This window comes from Cygnus olor, chromosome 13 (assembly GCF_009769625.2).
Source record: "Cygnus olor isolate bCygOlo1 chromosome 13, bCygOlo1.pri.v2, whole genome shotgun sequence".
Lineage (NCBI taxonomy): Eukaryota > Metazoa > Chordata > Aves > Anseriformes > Anatidae > Cygnus > Cygnus olor.
In genome coordinates this window covers 5,007,595-5,026,402 of record NC_049181.1, presented here as the reverse complement: position 1 = coordinate 5,026,402, position 18,808 = coordinate 5,007,595, and the positions used below count along the sequence as shown (strand labels likewise).

Genomic DNA, 18,808 nt, shown 5'->3' with positions numbered 1-18,808 from the left:
CTGACTACAGTAAGAACAATCTATTGCTATTTCCTCTCCATTGTAGAGAATCTAAATTATAAAAGTGTTTTATTAAGTCTTTTTTTGCCTGTTTCCACCTTTAAAATGGAATCCAATAACAACCGACACAAGAAGCTTTACAGAGATTAACTGAATAGTGTTGACAAAGTATTTGATAATGTAGGAAAAAAGGTCACAAGGTCAAGAAGAAAATTTACCAAGCTTTTTTTTTCTTTTTTAATTCATTGCAATAAGATTACAATCAGAAAAAAAAAACACCAATGTGATATTACAAAGCATTTCTGCCATTTCCACTAGAAACTGCAGAAATACATAATTGAGATAGTACAAGGAAAGATCAGAGAGAAAAACTCTCAGTCGCTACCAGTGGACAAAGAACAAATTCTAGAAATGACTGTTATTTTACTATTTTTTTATTACTTGATCTACAAGAGTAAATGAGCAAACTGACAGAAATTTAGTATTTCTCCCCATGCATTCTAGACCAAATAATAGCTGCTGAAACATAACTACTTGAAGTCAAATATCCAAATTTAATTAGTTAACATCAGACTGTCAATTCTGCTCAGCCACATCCCTGCAAATCAGAAAGTTTTATAATGTATATGGTATGTAGTCATATGTTGAAAATAATACTTATTTACAGCAAAATATACTAAAATTCACAATGATTATTTCATTCATTCTATGGCTTATATTCTGCAGCAGAAATAAACTTTAAAATACTTAAAAGCATTGACTTCCCTAGCATAATAACAAAAAAGTACCTGTAGAGAGGTTTGCATATGGAGAACAATGAAAAAAAGTTTTCAATTTGGTTTTCTACTGAATTACTGAAGAGTAAATTTATTTAAGTCACTTCAATCCACATTTACATACGCTACATCATGAATTAACCAGCCACTTTTCTCATGAGTGGGCAGAACACATTAAAGCAACCAGAAACACGGTTTGATTTGTTTTCTCCTGTACCCACATTGATTAATATCTATACAACCATGCATTTGGTTCTGATGCCTGCCATGTGTCCCGTCTGAGAACACACTATTTGATCTAAGGAAAAATTATCCTTATTATTTTCCATTGATTTTAGAACAGTTTTGATTCTTTACGCTGGAATTCTATTTCTTCAAAATATAAAAAACAGCAGCCATTTCATTGATCATATTTTTGTTTGTTTGTCAAAACCAAAACATCCACAAAAACTTGAAGACTTTGACAGTGAAATAACAAAACATTTACTTAACATAATTTCAAAATGCATCTTCATTGTGTTTATTAAATGAAAAAAGCAAAAACAAAAACAAAAACTTGATATTGCAACAACAAAATATATTATTTTACCCCAAAGTACTATTTTCATTTAACTTTAGTGAGCCAGGTTTTTTTAAAAAAACTTTTTTTCTGAATTTTTACTTAACTATATATAAGCGAATTGAACACCTCAAATCCTTTTCTGGCAGGTCTTAACTGGGCTTGAAAAATGACTTACTGTGACAAATGAACAGTTCATCAGACTATTTGACAGCACATGAATAAGGACTGATGCATATTTCAGTCTGGAATATTAATTGAAAAATAGAACTTCCAGGTGTTTTCAACACTGGGTTTAGAAAGGATAGTCTTAAATAAATGTTTAATACATTAAAAAGTACCAAAAATTTCAAAAATATAAATACATAATAGTATTTGGCTGTCACCATTTAAGAGTAATAGAAAGTAATAAGATACTTTAGAATAAAAAAAAAATTAAAAATTTGACCTCCTTAAACATGAAAACAGTCAAGTTGCAAAGAATCATGTTAGTCGTCTTCTGTGAAATCCAAATAAAAGCTTTGTGATTGGAAGTTGTAATAACAGAGGCCAATTTTATCTTTCTAAGCAATCATGTGAATCAATATCTTGCACATATACATTTTACTTATTAAATACATGTTTAGAGCTCTATTTCCACTATAAGACAATTGCTTATTTCAGTGCATAAGAAGCAAACCAACACTGCAGATTAAGAATTGGCAGGAAAGCTGCAGTGAATCATAAGTCAATGTAGCTCTTTTGTCAATGTCTTAAGAAAAGCCTAGTTTGTGGCCAGCTACTTAGTTCCTCTATGATTTTGTTTTGGAGGAATTCTCTCCTGGTTTGTTGATGGGTTTTACAATATATAAGATATGCAAGGCAGAAGTTGTGTACAATTACCGTAAAACTGGGTCAAAAGATAACTCTTTTACAAAAAAAAAAAAAAAATCCTACACAAATGCACAATGCATTACCCAGGGCAAGTGAAAATAAATATGAAGTGCCATACCTTGCATTAAATAAACTAAGCTGGTTAGAGCAGCAACACTCCGGAATTATTTATTAGGTAAAGATTATTGCTTGGTTGCATAAAGAATGCACTGTAAGCATTGTGGAGTTTTTCAGAGAGAAGAAAACAGAATTGCACTCCCCTAACAATGTACTAAAAATTGCAATAAAGAATGTGGCCTGGACATACTGGCCAGGAACTGAAAAAGGCTCAATTCAAGATTATTGAGAGATTCATGGATATTTGTATTAAAAGATGACTCCAAGGCATGAGTAAATAAGGAAATGTAAGTACATTTCTACCATACCACCTGTAAGCAGATGGGAGAGAATTCATTATCAAACAGAGTTAAGTGTAAAATGGATTTTTGTTCCCTTAAAGGAACATCACACAAACTACCAGGGAAACACATGAAGATTTCTAGGGTAACAAGTGAAGTTAAAACAGTGCACTGTTTGGATAAAATTAGGCTGTCTCAGAGTTTACAGTGGTATTTTTGCAATGTTTATGAGTTACCAGATGAAGAATGTTGGTGAGTCCTTTTGCCTCCAGTGTCTCCTTAGCCCCTATGGTTCATTGCACCTTGAGTTTATCTCCCTTGGGAACTTATTATGCAGTAAATAAGGCTGCAAATTTATAGGGCGCTCTGCACTTGTTCCACTTACAGACACTGTTAACGTGCCATAAGAATCCCCTGTAAGAGTTCACTCTCCCTTTTGAAACCAAGTAACAGTAAATACAGACAATCTGCATGGGGAATTAGTACAGATCACTAAATGTGCTGTAGCTTTCTATCTAAATTTACTTCTTTCAAATACAAGGTTACCTATGCAGAAAGAACCGTAGACTTCCATCTATATGTGCTGGAGCACTTGCCGTATGTAGATACACCGTGCTCAGATTTCCTAGCCCCAGAAGCCTCCATTAACTAGTGCCACATGTAGTATGATTAGATGTCATTGTACCGTAGGCATCAGAATTGTCCCTCCTTATTAAAGAACCAAAACAAATATAAATCAAAACAGAAGTAAACATAAGTATAGACAACATGAACAATTGCAAAATAGAAAAATATTTAAACATAAGTATAGAAAACATGAACTATTGCAAAATACAAAAGTATTGCCCTCAGAGCTGTGTTTTGTGCTTCCATGTCTTAGAAAACAATGTATACCCACTACAGTGCCACGTCCAGTAACGTTACCTTTGATTTGTTCCTACAATTAATGATAACAATGCTAAAACTACAGAAGTTTTAAGAGCTCAGGCACGAAATGGGAACTTAGTTGTGATTCCTGTCCCCGCTGAAGTTTCTACTTTCCACTGGTGCTGGAAGCTACAGCAGTAGGTTTTCTTTCTTTTCTGAAGCAAGCTGAACACTTGCAAATGTTACAACTCAGCAGACTTTCATGTCTTATCCAAAAGCAAAGCCTTAAGATAGAAATTGCAGGAAGATATTTGTTAGGCAAAAATTCATAGGTACTTAGCACTGCACAGAAAAGACAATTTCACTTAGAGTTCCTATGAGAACTTCAGCTGGGATGGTACCTTACAGACCATAACATAGCCTTAATAAGCCCTTGAATCTTGCATTCCTTGCTCTGCCTCAATTCATTTCATTTATTAAAGTATCAGCTTGCAAATGCATTATGGAAAAAGGAACACAAAGCAGCAGCAAGAGTTTCAAGTATTTCTATAATTTATTCCTGCAGAGAAAACAAACAAAGAAACAAAGAAACAAACGAAACAAACAAAAATAGAAAATATAAGAAGTTTCAAAAGAATAAGTGGAAAATATCCAAAAAAGTCATCTCCAAAATTCAACATTAATGTTTAGAAGAGCCTCATTATTCTTTCTAGAACTCCCTACATTAAATTTGAATGCATGTGAATGGTAGTACCAAGAGGGCATTGCTCTTTATTATCTGTCACAAGTGACCACGTTGTGAAATCAGAGCCAGAAGTTAAATTTTTTCATTAATTGTGTGGAAAACCAAAATTTTCCAGGCTGTTAATGTTAATGATTCAAGTTTATAGAGAAAAACAGGAAGGTGCAGAAATATTTAAAACAAAGCAGTACCATGTTAGCACTCCTTAATCTACATGACTTTATGATTTTAATAGTGATAACTGACCTTAAAGGTTTTTTTTTTTTCAAATATTTCAATATGTTCTATCAGTTTGAAAGTAGAAACGATTGCCTTTCTGCACTGTGAAATCAATATACACATATACAAATTTTTTGAGGATAATCCAGCTCATCATATTATTTGTGGCATTTCTTAAAGCAGGATGTGAATATACTCAGCTGAAGGCTTTCCAATAAAATTTGAAAGGAGTTATGAGAATTGGATGTATCTTTCCTTTTATAATATACGCTATATCACTTCTCCAAAGCTATTGCCATTCTCAAATGAATATTTCTGATTATTTGTAACAGAGTAAGGGTCAGGGAGCATTACAAACTGAACATAGGCAGAACAGAGCTGCATCCCAAGATACAATGCTAGTAGGCAAAATCTGAGATTTCTTTCATTCTATTGTTAGTGACCTCAGTCCTGACCTGTCTGTAAATGTGAGAGGCAAATACGTCTGCTTCCAGCACAGTCCAAGGCCTCTGACAACCATATACCAGGTAGTCATACACAACTGAATATGTCTATCTACTTGCTGAGCATGGTTTATACTGCAATCCATAAATCTGTCTTCTGACATCTTCTGAGAATATTCTTTTTCTCCCCTATACTCAGAATTGATGGAATTTATCTTTGTTACTTTATGTTAAGTATGCCTGTTACTCATCAACTATATTTCAAAATTTGTTAAAACATGCAAAATGAATTCTGTGAATCAATTCCAGCAGTAGTTGTTTAATAACATACACAATCTACAGCTAACTCCATAGTAATCAGATAAGTACAGTAGTTGTATATTTCTCAATATGATGTGGTATCTTTATGTATCTGCAAGACATTGTTACCTCAGGACCAATTGCAAAACAGAATTAAGTAGATTGTTTTGATTTTGAAAAGGACTAAGCCACAATCAAATGGGAAAAAAAAAAGATAAGGAAAGTGTACATTTCCTGTGACTTCTGCTTTGCAACTGATCATTTACAGCTTCAGTAGGTACACAGTAAAAGAGAGTAAGATAGGATACATTATTAAAAAAATAATAGTATAAAGCTATTAGAATTTGGAATAGCTAAAAGTAAAACAGGCGGTTGCAGATCATTTTATAAGAAGTATTTTTCAGAGTATTTTGTACAATACTAGAGTGATTTACAATTAGCAAATACTGATTACTTTCACTATGTCAGTTCAAGATAAGCATAAGAAAAACGTACTTTTTTTCCTCAGTACCACTGGGATTGTAATTTTTAAAAAAGCATTTGAGATTTTCAAATAAATTCATTTTAAATCAATATATTTTCATTCACTTCCAGTGGCACTGAAGTTTTCACTCTGTGCTACTGGAGTTGTGTTTAAAAGTACAGTAAATATACTGAAGGTATATTAATCACCAAAAGTAGACATTGTTTTCAAAGTATCTAACAAATTTTGAGGAAGTTTTATGATACAGTATGAATCATGGAAAGTACTTTAGTGATCTCTAATGAATACAAATATCAATAGATATTTTTTATTCTCTGTTTTAGATAACATTCCCACTTCCTTTTCCTTAAAGACTTGACAAATTACAACAGTATACTTAATAAAAGAAATCATGAAGAGATGACAGATGTTAAGGGTACGTATGTAATAGAATAGTATAGTTCATATATGTATGTGTACTATAAGTTTTGTCTGAAAGAAATTCCAATCCAGGGTGGAAACAAAGTAAGACAAAAGCACTAAGATGATATCATACTCTTTAAAAGTGCGTTTGGTGGGAGAAAGCATAATCATTTCTTCCAATTCATGTGGTCAGCAACATCATATTCTACTACTAAATGGATTAATGCAAATCTACAAATATAATTAAAATTGTAAAACAAATGTAAAGGCTGTTTTCTTATATAGCCCTGTTCCTTTCTACCCATGATAGCCTCTGTAAATCCCAATGTTCTCCACCTGCAATTCTTTTGCTGCAGTGGCAATATTCGGATTAAAAAAAAAAAAAAAAAAGATAAACAAAACAAAAAAAGAATTAGATTCAGCTACTTCCTCCCATTCTCAAACACTTTTAAGATGAGCAAAATCTCTATTGGCAAAAAGGTTAAGTCAGTACTTTGAAGATAAAGATAGTTTTATTTAAATCATTATAAAAAATAGTTTTCTTTGTAGAGATACACAACCGTCAGACATCATACTGAGCCTTCTGTATTCCAGACAATATAGTTTTAAAATTATAAGCTGTGAAATCAGTCAGAAAATGTTCCAAAACCACTGAGTAGTCAAAACAAAAGACTGAAATTAGCTCTACAATGAAAAGGTGAATAAAAATTACTCTGTAATGGCAGACTTGTTAAATACTTGATGGGCACCTCTAAAATAATCCACAGGACACTCCAGGTGACTGCAAAATCATATAGTGCTGCATTCGCCCTTTGAGTCCACACTGACATAGATTATATATTTAGAATTTCTGTAGTCCCTTATCATATATAACAATTCAAAAGACTGGGATCTGCAGCAGTCCCAACATCTTCCTGCCAGTCTTGACACTGGCTAGAGAATTTCTAAATATTGTGATTAAAAGTCTCAGCAAAAGTTGGAACTGGCACAAAAATGAAGAGTGATTGTTCATTACATACAAAATGCTATCTATCCTATTTAATTTTGGTATCTCTAGAGCTGGGAAAGTTCACCTGTACTTGTACCTTCAGATGGGAAATCAGGTCTTGTTGAGCTTTTGGTTTTAAATTATTTGGCTATTTCAAAATTAGCAAATTCTCATATTATATATATAAAAATCATAATTAGTGCTGCAAGCATAGCACACAAGGCAAAGATGAGATTCAGATCATGGGAGTCTTTAGAGATTTATCACAATTATGAGATATTGTGCGTTATGAAGTATTAGGAGCTAAATCCATAAAACACATGGGTTTTGCCCTGAGCATTTTTAATGGGTTAAAAGACATTTCACAGAAAAAAGCAATTAGTGAGCATGTTTGGAAATTGGTAATACCATCTTGATATGGAGTTGAAGATGCCAGAGGGTTCAATTTTAATCTTTTTGATGTTCTGAAGTTTAGTTAACGATAAATCTCTTTCTGTGGGAGTTCTGCATCTATGTATATCGGGCAGCAAAATTATGTCTGTGTCCTTATCAAATGCCTCCCTCCCCCAACATCTTTCTAAGTGTCATGGATAGTTACTAAGATGAGGAAATATCATTTAAAAATCTTAGTGATAAATAAGACAGAAAAGTTATATTCACGACTGCAAATAGGTCAACAGATAAAAGTACAATTTGCATATCGAACCTTTCTGAGATGTTCTTCAAGATGTGAGGTCTTGGGTAGCACTCCAGTAATGTCAGCTAAAATCCCACCAAAATCTGGGGGATCTTCAGATTATAATATCTCAATACTATTCATAGAATCATAGAGTCACAGAATGGTTAGGGTTTGACCACCCCCATATTAAAGAATTTCTTCCTAATATCTTATCTAAATCTCCCATCCTTTAGTTTAAAGCTGTTACCCCTTGTCCTATCACTGCAACTCCTGACAGAGTCCCTCCCCAGCTTTCCTGGAGGCCCTCTTTAGCTACTGGACGGCCTCTACAAGATCTCCCCAGAGCCTTCTCTTCTCCAGGTTGAACAAGACCAGTGCTCTCAGCCTGTCTTTGTAGGAGAGGTGCTCCAGCCTCTGCGCATCCTGGAGGTCTTCTCTGGACCCGCTCCAACAGGTCTCGTGCTGGGGGCCCAGAGCTGAGCGCAGCACTGCAGGTGGGGGGCTCACAAGAGCAGAGCAGGGGGGGAGAGTCACCTCCCTTGCCCTGCTTGCCACACTGCTTTGGATGCAGCACCGGATACTGTTTGCAATAACTCATTGTTATTGCAATAACTTGCACAATTGCATTATTATTGCAATAACTCATTAGCTTTCCACACGAAAATTAAGATTTTAATCTTTTACTGTAAAAGGAGGTGAAAGAAAAAACAAATTCTCACACAAGAAAGTCATTATTTCTCATATTTTCCTTTTTTTCAGACATCATCTCATTATTTGGATCATAGTTTTTGAAAGCCCAGCTGGTCTTTTAAAAAATAAGTTTACAATTCAGCTCAACATTTTTACTGAATCTCCCTTATATCGAATAATAAGAAAGCAGAAATATAAAGTTGTAATACACAAGAAGAGTAAATTCACAACTCCAGTTGCCCTCATTTATGACCTATCTTAACTTGCATTATAATCTCTCTTTTTCAAAAGCCCCAGACAAATGATTACCATTTAGTAACTACAGGAACATGCAAACAACCATGCTAGTGCAAGCCAAAGTTTCACCTAGCCCAGTATGATGCGTCTAGTTTTGTTGGTAAGCATGTGCCCAAGGAAGGATAAAACTCTTCTTGTACCCTCACAGTCATCAACTGTATTCTGCAGACTCCTGAACCTCATGTGGTTTGTTTAATAATCCCCCATGGATCTTTCTTCCAAGGATGTATCTAGTTTCCCCTAGAATATTTTGCTAGTTTCCTTAGAACTTCTTGCTTCCTTTGATAAGGAATTTCACAGATATAGTACCCACTCTGCATGATCAAACATCTTCCTCTATGGCAAAGAAATGGTCAGCTTAATTTCCTGGCACAAACTGTATGAAAAACGATCTCTAAAGAAGAGGCATAAGTCAGAAGGTCATACCAGACAGCCATGGTGAATTCTGTGCTGAGGTCCAGATAGGGACCAGATCATAGAGAAAGCAAAAACTATAAATACTTGTACATAAACATATCTTTAAGCTTCTGAGGGGAAGTTCTGGAACAAAGCATGGCAATTTTGTATTCAAACTTTGATTATGGTATGTTAGGCCTAGTCCCGTAGCCCTTCTGGATTACAGAAAGCAGTTTATACAAGAAAGCAGGAAATATTTTTGAAGAGCATGTGTCTGAAGACCTAAGGCTGAGAAAAATAATTTGAAAAGAGAAGATTTTGTTATCATCAATGAAAATGTCAATGCCAGTCTCAACAGAGCTTTTAAAATAGTCACTTTCCTTCCAGAATTTGACAGTTTGCATAACAAAAGGCAAATAACATTTAAACACCCACACAAATTAATAGAGAAAAAGACAATTTCATACTTCAGGATGTTGTTCCAGACTCAAGAAATCATGAGGAACAGCTTCTTTGTAAAAAGGCTAGTGCTTGTAGTGATTATGTCCTCTATTACTGCTATATGAATCTTTGAATATTAAATGATTTTTGTCTATCAGGACATTCCTTGCAAACAAATTATTAAATGAGTTATGACTGCAAGTGAATTAGGAAATGACATACGGGACCTTGCTTCTGCATGGATTATACGGGTATATCCACCAATGCCTTTTCACAGTACCGTCTTTAGTTTAATGTTCAGATATACAAATATAATTTACTGAGCTATCATTTTTTGGTAAACTGCACTTTGCAGACAGTGCAGAGAGATTTGATGTCTCTCAAGGTAGATAATGGCATGAATAATTCATTAGGCTTACTGGAGTTAATGTTGTTGTACTCAAGGTTAAGTATTCCCCCATCTCCATATAAGGAATTACTTGATTGTTTACCTTAAAAATGAACTTTCTTTAAAAAGCCATTGTATAAATAATAGCATATGTCTAACTGCCATAATTTGTAAACTAATCCATCAAGGTATCAGCAAATAACTATATACTGAATAAGCTTACTTCTTTCCCCAGGTACTTTACAACTCTTCATAACAAACACAACCATTTAATGAAAAGACTGTTGCTCTGAGACATTTTTTACTCCTTACTTAACTCTACTAATGATATGAGTGATTTTATTTATTGAGGACTATAATATAAAAGCAAAATTGAGGGGCTATGTCTAGATTGGTCATGAGATTATGTACAATTAACAAAGCTAACAAGAGTGAAGCAATGTGCTATTTTAGTCAAAATCACAAATAAACTGTAGCATTTAGATTATCCTCAAATTGGAAAAAAAACAACAACAGCACACAAACACACATGCCCCCCCCCCCCCCCCAAGACACAAGGCCATGGAAATAAGCCAAGTTGTTTGGCTGGTGGTGGATTTAATTAAAAGCAGCAGCCAGACAGCTAACTACAGCTAACTAAATGGCTTCACTGCGTCCTTTACGAGCAAGTCCTTCTGCATGGCAAGATCAAATCCCGCAGCACACAAAGTCCTTTCTGACAAGAGCAGCCTTTACCTCTAGCTAATAACTCCCTGATCAAACTCCTATTGAACCCAGCAGGAAACAAGGACTTTGTTGAACCATTCTGAAGGGACTCAGCATCTTAAAGAGGGATATCTTGGTTTCTCCAATGATAATATAATGCAGATTATTTGGAAAATTTCTGTAGGAAACAAAAAGAAACTCACTTCAGTATTCAAGGGACACCAGTTACTTAGACTCTCAGATTCTTTAGGAACTGGAGTACGTATCACTTAGTATGTTTAAGTCCCAATTACTTGACTGGCTAGAAGGTCTTTTTCACATGCACAGTTATGTGAATGATGACTCTTGCTTGCCCTGCTGCAAGACAAGGCTTCAGAAGTATGCCTCCACTTAAGCATGCTCCATTTCAGAATATGGATGCTCTCCCTAATCACACTGAAAGAACAAAAAACACTTAATAGCACCATTGAATGTTTATCTATTATTAATGCACTGCAGGTGACAAACAACTGTGGGAAATTATTCCGTCTTGATTGAAATCTACCAGTATATTTTAAGCGTGGACTGTAAATGATATTTACTTGGTTTCTACCATTGCAGCGGTCCTGCTCATTTAGCTGACTCCCAGATCTCTTATTTCTTGCTTCAGCAAATGATAACAAACTATTAATTTGTCTTCACATCGCATTTATTCATAGCAAGTGCCGTCTATCAGGTACGGTCATTGGTGAAATAAATTAGCTAGATTTCTGTTCTGTTGATGAAATAATAGTCCATGCTCTGAAAACTGTCATTGTAAAGCAAAACTGTACTCTAAAGGAAGTGTCACTTAACAAGCCTGGGAAAGTGCAAACATAACTGATCAAATAGTAACCTTTACTCACAGTTCACAAATAGTAAACTCCTTGTGGAGCATTATAGCAAGACAGTATAATTTCCTAATGTTAGCAAAGCTACAGGACACATAATTGCGAATTTCACAGAATTCAGGTGAAAAAGAAAAGCTATGTAAAAGTTGGTTGTTATAGGAGATAGATAATTACTTTTCTAAATACTATTAATGAACAAAATCAGGAACTCTTCCCTTTCAACCTGTGTATGCACAGATTCTTTCTTTTCCCACAACACATGCATATGGTCTGAATACTATAGAAACTTTTGAAAAATCTAGCTTGAACTAACAGGTACTAGTTACAGAATTCCAGCAGGCAGACTTAAAAATAATACTTTTTTTTTTCCCCATCTGGAAACACAAATATTAAGTAATAACAAAAGATCAATTTAAATCCTTATGGATGCATCTAACACCTCAGCCGTTGGCACAAAATGGGCACAAAGCCTATTCAGAATGACAGTAGATATGCATTTCTAGACTTCCATTCAGAGAATTTATCTAGAATTTCTGATAACTACTCTAAAATGAATTACCAATGCTGAATGAATAAGAGCATTTTCTCATTCTGAAATAACGGTAATATGTATCTGTGTTTTCCACATTATTTCAGGACCATTTTAATTGCCAGTATTAGGAGGCAGAGTTCAGCATTATGTGCTTGTGCCTGTGAGCATGTTAAAGAAAATTTCACAGTGATCTAAGAGAAGATGTAGTAAAAAAGGGAAAATCAAAGACAGAAAAATGGCAACTTTTAATTAACAAAAGGTTTCCTTTTTGCCATTAGCATCATGCCTATAGATCAATTTTTAGCTCATTCTCTCAGCAATATTTTCTTTCTCTCTCTTTCTCTATGATGTTAGCATCATAGAGCTTTGCGTTTCCCTATGGGGCTTGTCATTTATTTTCCCACAAATCTTAATCTAACAGAGCATCTTCCTTCAGCTCAAGTTCTATATGATTGTGAAAAATCTTTCCATTTTCAGTTTAGGTTAACAAGGATTAGCCCATTGTATCAGGACTTCTCATATTAATAATTCTAAAATCTATTCAAGGTTGCACAACATAAAATTTAAATTCACAGACATATAAATGGTTTATATTATTTTATAAGTACAGCTTAACATAGCTAATCTCGTTACCTTTACTAATACCAAGTTGTTAATTTTTCTTTTTAGAAAAGTTAAAGTAAATGTAATTGAGCTTTTTTGTTTATAAAGAGAATGATGATAAGTACTTCATTTGAAAGTGAGATTGATCTGTCATTTGAAAAAGAAATTGTATGCTCTACTCTACTTTTCTATGGACCACAGACATCCATTAGACTAATAACTACTTCAATGTTGATATTTTTAAGTCATAAAAAACATCAGAAATTTTCAGTAAAACACAGAAACGGGAATGGATTTTGTGGGAGATTCTTTACAGAGCAAAAAGATAGGCAGCAGCTAGGAGAACAAAGTCACCAAAATTAACAGGAAGCTACTCGTGCACCATAAAAAAAAAAAAAAAAAAAAAAAAAAAAAAAAAAAGATTCATAGGATAATAGTGGTTATGAGTCCCTGGCAAGCTGTGTAGCTCTGAAATCTGAAATCCAATTTCCATTGTCACATTTACTACTCAGATAGCACAGTAAATGATTTTCTAATGCTGGCAGTAATGTGTCTAGCTAACATTTGCAGTTGGACAGTAAGTTCAGTCAGTCACTATCGTCTCTTGCCAAAACCCAAGAAAACGTTTTCTATGACTGTTATTCCAGAAGCTTTCCTAACCATTTCAGATGAGTCTGATGATCTTTTGACTAAATTTTTATGAAATGCATCTTTTCTACCTACAGATCTTAAATATATAACTTTTTTTTTTTAATTATTATTTTGCTCAGATGTCAGTAACAGCACAGAGCAGTCACTCTAGAATGTTTGTGAAGGGAGGGATACTATTGCTGGATTTATGCTTGAGAATAATGAGAATGAATGATCTCAAACTGACTGGAAAAATGAAAAATGTCAGCAGAGCTTTGAAAAATACATCTGAAGATTTATTTCTATACTAATTTTTTTTTTTTAGGACTGTTCTTAGCTTTATCTTATGTTCTACTTTTGGAATTGTGAGTTTAATTTTCAAACATCCATCTCTTCCATAACTTCTTTTGAAAATTTAGTAATTTAAAGTAGATTTGCAGAGGTGTGGAGATATTTATTAATTAATTGTTTAATATCTGCCTCTAAAACAAAATGTTCCTTTAAAAAACAAAACAAATCACTTTTTTTTCATAACTGTAAGGAAAATCCAACTCCTAAATAGGTCAAAAGAAATCATATAAAGCTCCCTAATAATCTATTCTTACGTTACTTTTATGTAAACATCATTTGTGGTTGGCTATCTAGGAAATTATTTAGCTATAATAAACAGCTATGTTAAATGTTTAAAAATATGATCATGAAGAAAATATTTGAGAAAAGTATGTATACTGACCTCTTAAATTCATTTCTGAAAATTCCTGTCATTTTTCTCTGCTTGACTGCCCTCCTATGTAACTACCTATCAATTTTCCTATTATATAACATGCATATTCATATTTTTGTAACTCATTTGTCAGACTACATATTATCAATCCAGATACATTTTATTAGTGTCTCATAAAATAAAATGAAAACATATAAAACTACGTTAAATTTCCCAAGCAAAAACATTTATTATTGTTGTTGTTGTTTTGGTTTTTTCCTTTGAGACATGGAAAACATGAAGCATTTGAGTATGGAAAAATATCTGGCAAAAAGATTTAGACTGGCAAAGGAAAAAGATATGTGAACAAACCGTATATAATGGATATTTACAATAGACTTATTTTCAGCATTTCTATTTGAAAGCACTACAGTCTCAAGTGAAACATCAATTTCTTACAAGTGAAGCACTGAGATTACATTCAATATTAACCAACCTTTCCTTAAGTTTTTCAGCATTTATATCACAGACATTTCATTGTTGCAATGGTTGATTGCTATTTTATGACTAGAATTAAAACATGTACGAAGTTGTTCTTGTATTTTTAAAAACATCAGAAATAATGCCTTTATTTTTTTTTTCCCAATATAAAGTCATTTACATAGTGGCAGAGATCTGTTATGACAGCATGATGAAAACCCACAGGGCTATGGATCAAGCCCACTCAAATCTGCCTAGGAAAGGTTGTCTTCATTCCACATGACCCCATGCAGAAGTCTCCCCTCATTAAATCAGGCCAGTCTGGCAAAGGAAAATACCCAAACAGGTGCTTTCTTCTCTGCTTTTAAAGAGCTTATTGCAAAAATATCTTCTCCTGAAGTGCATAATTTTTTCATCATTCCAGTGTGAGGCCCTGGATGTCTCTGTGCATGGGAAACAGAGCCCAGCTGTACTGCATGAGTGGCAGTGAGATTAGAGAAAGATTTATGAGAGGCTGTGCTGGAAATCACGGTGGGCCAAAAACTATTGTCACAGAATCCCTAATATTTGGGCTCCTTAACAGTACCTTGTGTAAGAAAAGGCCAGAAAACAATTAGCATGGCATAGCTAGCATCAGGATTTCTTTTATGATAAGTAAGATGGAACCAGTATTATGAGTACATTCTACCTAATATAGCCAGATTTACTGCCATACAGTTCTACATTAACAGAAATCCCAGTTTGAAGTTCAGCAGATTTTTTGAGAACAAATATTTTAATAGTTCTCACACAAGGGGAAAAAAATCAGTTAAAAAGCCATAGAACAACTTGGTTTTATAAAAGAAATTTATATCTACGCTCCTATTTCAAAGACTGACTGCTTTCATTATCAGAGCAGGCTGTGAAACTACATTGCCAAGCATTAAAAATTTCAGCGACTTTTTGCTGCAAATGAAGAATAAACAAAGCGTCAGTTTCAGAAAACGTACATCTAAAATTCCAACAACTAATGGGAAGAGAACGTCGCTGGGCAGTTAATTCCAAGGATCACCAAAAAAGCAGAGGCTGGAAGCTGACACCACCTCCTAAACGCTCACCGCAGCCCATGCCCCGCGCAGCCCCTGCAGGCCCCGCAGGCAGCTCTCACCACTGCCTCTGCTCTGCTGCTGCAAAGCCAGCCCAGGGTACAAACTCAACATAGCCTCTACATACTCCCACCAGTGTCTTCTCCATGCTTTCATGGATGGAAGCACGCTTGCTTGAGACACTGTGTATTAATTTTAGCAGGTTTCTTGAACAGGCAAAACAAGATAGCTACAGGCCTACAGTCTGCAGAAGTGTATGTGCTTGCATCAGCCTGACATTACAGGTAAGTTTTCTGAATATCCAATCTCTACATTACACAGAGTATTATAATTACATTTGTATAGCTCCTGCATAGGCCTGGATAATAGTTTCTACAAGATTACTTTCCCATTTGTTGTATACCAAAAAGTATTGTCACAACCGTACTGTTAAAAACAGTGCACTTCTATAGATTTAGCAACCAGAAGTTCTTCGCTAAACACATATAGCTATTACGGTTCAGTATAACAGAGGTTGGTTACAGAATTTGTTTTAAAAAGGTGTTAGGGAAGTAGGATATCAGGTCTGTTAAAAAGCAAGGTGTGTAACTATAATCATATGTCTTAATTTTTTAGACTTTTTTCAGGCTGGATTTCAATCACCATTTTGATTAAATTCAGTGACTAAAACCAGTGCAACCACCCATTTCTATTTACCCTCTTTTATGGCTGTTTATACTGGGAAAATTAAGTCTCACAAAAGAAGCTTGAAAACGTGACTCTGGTGTTTGTTCTGTTAGATATTATCTGTGGGCAAAGCTTTACTTATCTCCAGGTCTCCTCTGCTCTTCTGATTGCAATCTCATTTCACTTGTCCTTGGGATCTCATGTCTGCTATGACCTCCAGCTTGTTAAATATTCAGCAGAAAGTTTATGGACTTTCCCATAACCTTGATTAAAAGCCTATGGGGAACCTGAATGCTGAAAAAAAACCTTTATTTGAAAAGTAACTCGAGTACACTGTGCTGATTTCTGTTTCACTAATAGTATTTATAATCAGCAGTCAATGACACAGAGTTGAAGCTGGAGGAAAAAAAAAAAAAAAGGTTTTGATTCAATCTTACCTATTTAATAATTACTGTATTATCATGCCAAATCAGGATTTTATAATGGTGGCTCTCATTTAACTAAGTAGAATATGTGGGAGCAATGCAAAGAGGAAGTTGAAAATACATACTTAAAAATGGTCTTTCAAAGAAAATATAGAAACAACATTTGAACAACTACAAAATTGTATATCTTTGTCCACCTTCTTGGAGGAATATGATCAGTATTTTGAAGATGCAAGTTTCTGTGGTCTTCAGTAAGTCCATCTCAGCGCAAAGGATTTTTGCAGTACTGCCTTCTCTGGCACTCCAAGCCTGCGCTGTCTGTCAGCTTGCCCGCATCTGAGATACGTTACCACAGGTACTTGTGGTTGACCACTTTTTTTTTTTCTTTCTTTTTTTTTCCTCAGAGAGAATCATTACAGGAAAACAAGCAGACGCTCAAACTTTGTAGGGTCTTTTTAGGATTTTTCCCATTATTGTAGAGTAGTAGGCATTGAGTATTTAAATAGTACAGGAGATACATGCACACTTCTCCACTTTTAGTTTGTCATTGTCTTTATTTCTATTTCTGTCTTTTGTTTCTCTTTCAGTAATAGACAGAGATCTTTTATAATTGTCGGGTGATTAAAGGCCCATCAGGTAGTTTTGTGCTTAAAGATTATATCCTTTCTGCTTTAGGCTTCAAAATAATTTGTTCTGAGTGATTGTCCTATTTCTGATCAAGACACACTAAATGGAAGACAGGTCAAATTTTATTGTGCCTTTACTGCTATATCAAGTGTAAGATGCAGTAATTTTCTTCATCAGTGTTTTTGGAAATTATGTCAATATGTGAAGAAAAGAGCATAAAAGGCAAGTAGTATCAAAAATTAAAATTGTGTTTAAGCCTTAAGTAGAGCTACTGCAGGGGATCTTAATTAGTCAATCGTACATTAATCTTAATTCTCAATCATACATAGAAAGATTTGTTACATCTGAAGATGGTTTTTTGAAGTAGGAAGACTATATTATATAAAACATACAGTAGAACAAAAATCAAAACAGCCTTTCCACAATAAATTAGATATAACACAATGCTTAACAGTTCAGAAGGCATTTTTGTTCATAAAAGCATTTTACAGCTATTAGTCATTGCTTTATTTTTAATTTTTCCTCAATTATACAGTAACAAGAGGATGAGTGAGGTAGACACGAATTTCTAACTCTGTCCCAAGACTAAAAAAGGAAGTAAGAGAAATATTGCTATCCCCAGGAAATCCTGCCTCTTCATCATATCTGTTTAGCATAGATCACAATACTTGCAAGAAACTATAATAAAATAGAAAATATTTGTTGTCTTTCATTATTACTATCCTTTATTTAATTATCCTTGAATAGAAATGACTTTATAAAGTTGTGTTTGTTATATACAACTGCAAAGATGTATACAGATTATATTTAACTATAATCATACTAACGCAGCCTCATCTTCTGAATGGATTATCCATGTGTTGCATTGATTGGGATCTTGAATAAGATGCAAACCACTGAAGAGGTTTAAACAGCTATATTCTTTCTAAAGTACTCTTTAATTAATGTTGTCTAGAGTACTAATTATGAAAGCTTGTGAAGCCTAAAGCCTGAAAACACTTATGCACCTACTTAACTTCCCTCACTCAGAGTAGACCCACTGAATTCATTGGAACTGTTCAGAGTTTCAGTGTGCAACTTAGCTAGAGAATGCACATAGACTGTTGCAGATTAAAAGCTAAACAGTGAACTCAGTTTTGTGTGCTTATATCCACGGTGGACTTGAAGCATTTTGCTCTTCATCATTTCCAATCACACGACTGTCTTCCATGAGCATATTTGTCTTTCCCAACAAACTGTGGAACTGCTCCCTGACAGTCTCCTTGACAAAATGTTGAATTAAGCAAAACTAAGCTGTGAGTCAGTGGGATATGAGATGTAAGTATCTATATATACATATGTTCAAATGCACGCATAATTTGTTCACATTAAAAAGGCAGATAAATATGCATATATATGCATATAGACAAGCATATGTCCTACACAGTGAAAAATAGAGAATTTAGAATGGAAGCTGAATAATTGTCTACCGTCAATGGAAAACTCCTAAATCTCTTTAAAAATAGAATACTAACATTTCTATTTCATTTATTTTAACTTTA

At 34.2% G+C, this 18,808-nt stretch overlaps 1 protein-coding gene across 5 annotated transcripts in view; it reads right to left on the bottom strand.

The window, feature by feature from the left end:
* PCDH11X (protocadherin 11 X-linked) overlaps positions 1-18,808 on the bottom strand; it is a 488,057-nt gene that overhangs the window by 92,498 nt on the left and 376,751 nt on the right. The window lies entirely within an intron of this gene.